A 5,000-nucleotide genomic window follows, 5' to 3' on the forward strand; every position below is an offset into this window, starting at 1 on the left:
ACCACTGTGTGTGTATGTGTGTGTGTGTGTGTGTGTGTGTGTGTGGTTGTGTGTGTGTGTGTGTGTGTGTGTGTGTGTGTGTGTGTGTGTGTGCGTGCGTGCGTGCGTGCGTGTTTGTGTTTGTGTGTGTGTGCTGTGTATATGTGTGTGTGTGCGTGTGTATAGTAGTATAAGTATATATACTCTTTTGATCCCGTGAGGGAAATTTGGTCTCTGCATTTATCCCAATCTGTGAATTAGTGAAACACACTCAGCACACAGTGAACACACAGTGAGGTGAAGCACACACTAATCCCGGCGCAGTGAGCTGCCTGCAACAACAGCGGCGCTCGGGGAGCAGTAAGGGGTTAGGTGCCTTGCTTAAGGTCACTTCAGCGTGAGTGTGTGCTGTGTATGTGTTTATGTATAGACTGTTCATGGAAAGAGGTTGTGGCATGAGTTTGTGTATATACATGAGAATGTGTACATAGACATATACGATCTGTGTTGAGTAACAAGTAACAAGTGACTTTGTAGGGCCATGCCGGATCAAGTGTCCCGATATGTCTTTAGGAAGGGTGCTGTGTGTGTGTGTGTATGTGTGTGTGTGTGTGTGTGTGTGTGTGTGTTTGGATATGCATGTGTGTCTGCATATTGTAAGCTTTATTTGTATAGCACCTTTCATACACAGAATGCAGCTCAAGGTGCTTTACATTTGAAGCATGTAACACAATAATAGTCAGTGAGTCATTATCAATCACTTTTCTTCATTGCTAGGGGCCGTTTATGATCCACTCAGCAACATATCAAAAATATAGAAAATGACATGTCATAAGACTGGCAGCCTTAACCCTCTTACCCCCACAAGCACGCCCATATGGCAACTGTGGCAAGGAAAAACTCCCATATTCCAGGAAGAAACCTTGAGCAGAACCTGACTTAATAGGGGGAGGCCATCTGCTTCTGGCTGGCTGCGCCCTCCAATAGCAGCAGATGTAGAATAATCTGAAAAAGTAGTCTACAGGATAAGATGAGTTAACTAAAAGCTTTCCTGTACAGGTATGTTTTCAGATCTTTTTAAAAATATTTACTGAACTCGCTTCGCTTGATGTACAGAGGCAGGGTGTTCCATAGTTTGGGGGCATAATGGATAAAAGCAGCTTCTCCACTTTGTTTGTGGAGCACTTTGGGTACAATTAAAAGATTAGAATTGGATGATCTAAGTTTCCTTTGTGGTTGATAAGATATTAAAAGCTCAGAGATATATGAAGGTGCTATGCCATTCAGAGCTTTGTAAGTAATTAACATAACCTTAAAATCAATTCTATAGGAAATAGGGAGCCAGTGCAGTTCAGCCAACACAGGGGTGATGTGTTCTCTTTCTTAGTCTTAGTTAAAAAGTCTAGCCGCAGAGTTCTGTATGAGTGCCAACTTCTTTAGATGTTTTTTGGGAAGACCAGTGAAAAGTGCATTGCAGTAGTCTAACCTGCTAGTGATAAAGGCATGAATTAGTTTTTTTGCATCTTGTTGAGTTAAAAAAGGCCGCACTTTGCCAATGTTTCTCAAGTGGAAATAGGCTGTCTGAGTAACTTTACTGATATGGGGCTTAAAACTTAACTCTGCATCTAAGATGACACCGAGGCTTGTTACTTTTGGTTTGACCTGGTGCGCCAAGATTACTAAGAACAATATCTCGCTTTAGTTTTGGTCCAACCAAAAGCACCTCTGTTTTGTTTTGTTTTTGCTCATCCACTGATTAATGGAGGTTAGGCATGCAGTGAGGGAGCAAAGGCCATCTGGGTTAGTTGGCTCCACAGAAATATACAATTGGGTATCATCTAATGAGCTGTGGAAGTTTACATTATGCTGACTTATGACGTTTCCCAATGGAAGCATATATAGGGAAAATAGCAGGGGACCAAGGCAGCTCCCCTGGGCCACACCAAAAGGCAAGTCATGTTTTTCAGATACATTATCTCCTAGACTGATATAAAAATCTCTGCCAGTAATGTAGGTTTGAAACCAGTTTAGAGCATTATCAGAGAGACCCACCCACTTCAAGAAGGCGGTGAATTAGGATGCTATGATCAATGGTGTCAAATGCCGCACTCAAATCCAGAAGAATAAGGATTGAGACTTTGTTTGAGTCAGTAGCCAGTCTGAGATCATTGACTATTTTACTAGAGCCGTTTCTGTGCTGTGATTTGATCTAAAACCTGATTGAATTTTTCAAGGATACTGTTACAATACTGTGTCGTTGAGGAAGGTATTTAACTGATTACAAAACAACTTTTCAAGTACTTTTGCTCAGGAACGTAGATTTGATATAGGCCTGTAGTTGCTCAGATTGGTATGGTCAAGATTTGACTTTTTTAAGTAAAGGTTTCACAACAGCGGTTTTAAAACCAGTTGGAAATATACCTGTTTCTAATGAGGTATTTATTACCTTGAGAATAAAGGGAGCTAAGCTATCATATACTTTTTTGAGGAATCTAGTAGGGATTGGATTTAACACACATGTTGAGGAGCCGGTTTGAGTTATAATTTTACCAAGCTCAGATTGAGTAATAGTGCTAAAGGACCTTAATTTTGGGGGGCTGTTTTGGGTGTACTATCAAACATATTACTTGTGTTACCAATAGCCTCCCTTATAGAAATGACTTTGTTTTTTGAAGAAGTCTGCAAATTCTTCACATCTTAGAGAGGATGCCTGACTGAGTGTATCAAAAAGGTGTTTGATGCAATAGCCTATCAATGGTAGAGAACAACACCCTAGAGTTTCCACTGTTTTCAGCAATTACCTTAGAGAAGTGGTTCCTTCTCTCATTCGAATAGCTCTATTATAATTTGCTATTTTTCTTTTTAGAATGGCACGGTGAACCTGTAACTTAGTTTTTCTCCATGTTCTCTCAGCTTTTCTACATGATCTTTTTAGATCATGGATATTTTCGCTCATCCAAGGTGTCAGTTTGCTACAGGGCCTTTTTTTAGTCTTTAAAGGGTGCCACTCTGTCAAGCAGAGCTCTAATTCACCATTGAGAGCCTCTACCATTTGATCAATGGGATGATGTAAAATATCTAAATTTATGGAGTCTATAAGAGCTATGAACTGCTGTTCTGCTCTAATGTCCAAGAGTCGTGATTTGATTGCAATTTCGGGATGAATTTTTGAGTATGTAGTACTACATTAAAAGATACACAATAATGATCAGACATATTTATATCATTTACTGATAAGTCTGTGACTTCTATCCCTCTAGAAATGACTAGATCGAGGGCGTTGCCAAGGTTGTGGGTGGGTCCTGTAACATGCTGCTTTAGCTCTAAACCAGGGGTCTCAAACTCAAATGAGCTGGGGGCCAATTCTGCCAACGTCATCTGATTGGAGGGCCGGTTATTTCTGAAAATGCAATGTTCTTTTTTTCAAATACCACACAAAACTGCAAACAGAAAGTGCAAGTGTTTTTATCTAGTTTTAGACACCTGTGCTAGCAACCTTAGCTTATAAATAAAAAATATTTTAACATTTTTAAACCTGGCAAACTATAAGAAAGCAACACCATTGGATTTTTATATCAAAATTTCAAAAGGCCATTGCTTGAAAGTGGTCAGAGATAAGGTCCTACTGTAAATGTAAAAATCTTTGAGTAAAACTAAATTTACCCATCTAATTTGCCACTGGATGGCAAGCACCTCAAATTATGCACATTTCAGTAAATACTGGATGAACATATTTGAGCAGGTTTACTTTCCTTTTTCATATTACCCACATAACAAATTAACAGGAAAACATCTAAGATGTATACCAACACCTAAGATGTATATGGTTTCAAAACCACAAGGCCTACAATAAAGTATTCTGGTCAAATCAGTTCCTATCAAGGTAATCTGAGTACCCAGAAGTTCGCGATCATATTGGCGGGTGACTTTGTAGTTTAGAGCCCTATTTCTACTAGCCCTGCTGTCTGTACCACATCCATTACGGACACTATCATCACGATTACCACTGCAACCTCCAAGCTATGTTGGGCATAGGGTCGAAATAAGCATGGTATGCTTAGCGGACACCGTCGCATAAGCTACACGCGACACACCTCCATTCAATAGACGATGGATCATAATCTCCAAAAGGATATTCTTCTTCAGATTTAGATTAGGTGAATAACATAGCCTACCTAAGACTTCATCACACGTAACGCTTTTCAACATTTGGTGTAGGCCTATTTCTGCTTAATTTCTGTTTCAATTTATGCAACACTATGGCCTGCATCAGCTTCAGCGTCATTACAAATGCACGCCTTTGTGTTTCTCTCGTATTTTCTGAAAACTTTATGAAGGCGATTTTGGTTTGAATGAAGCTCTGGATGTCTAGCATAGTGGAGCAGAGTACAAATGAGATTTGTCACCAGACTTGGAACTATCGTCTATTTTTAATCAGTATCGTTGTTTGTCGCAATTAAAAATAGTCTGAAGGGCCGGATTATATTATTATTTTGACATACGTCATGGGCGGAATTGGGCGGTTTGTATGGGCGGGTGTTTGAGACCCCTGCTCTAAACTGTCCAACACATTAAGGAACTTACTGGCTTTAGCATCAGTTGTCTTATTGACATGAATATGAAAGTCGCCATTTACAATTATCCGATCATAGCTGGTGATGATGAGCGACATAAGTTCAGAAAACTGGTCGTGAAAGCCAGTCCATAGTTTAGGAGGGCGGTTGCGTGGTATTGGGTAGCGTGTGAGCGTTGATGTGTTGACATGTGCATACTTCCTTCTGTGTGTGTGTGTTTACGTTTGCTTGTGTGTGTGTTTCTTTGTATATGTGTTTCCTTGTGTGTGTGTGTGTGTGTGTGTGTGTGTGTGTGTGCGGAAGGTAAGCCGAGCCTTGAGCAGGGGCCCACGACTGCTGGACCCTCTAATCAAAGAGAAAGAGCGGAAGGCTTTCAGAGTGCCTTCATAAATCACTTCATCAACAGGGCAATTCACTCCTTACCAGACGTGTGTGTGTGTGTGTGTG

At 40.4% G+C, this 5,000-nt stretch overlaps 1 protein-coding gene across 1 annotated transcript in view; it reads right to left on the reverse strand.

Annotated features, from left to right (window-relative positions):
• Positions 1-5,000, reverse strand: part of armc2 (armadillo repeat containing 2) — a 41,959-nt gene that overhangs the window by 11,048 nt on the left and 25,911 nt on the right. The window lies entirely within an intron of this gene.

The sequence above is a fragment of the Alosa alosa genome, chromosome 8 (genome assembly GCF_017589495.1).
Source record: "Alosa alosa isolate M-15738 ecotype Scorff River chromosome 8, AALO_Geno_1.1, whole genome shotgun sequence".
Classification (NCBI taxonomy): Eukaryota; Metazoa; Chordata; class Actinopteri; order Clupeiformes; family Clupeidae; genus Alosa; species Alosa alosa.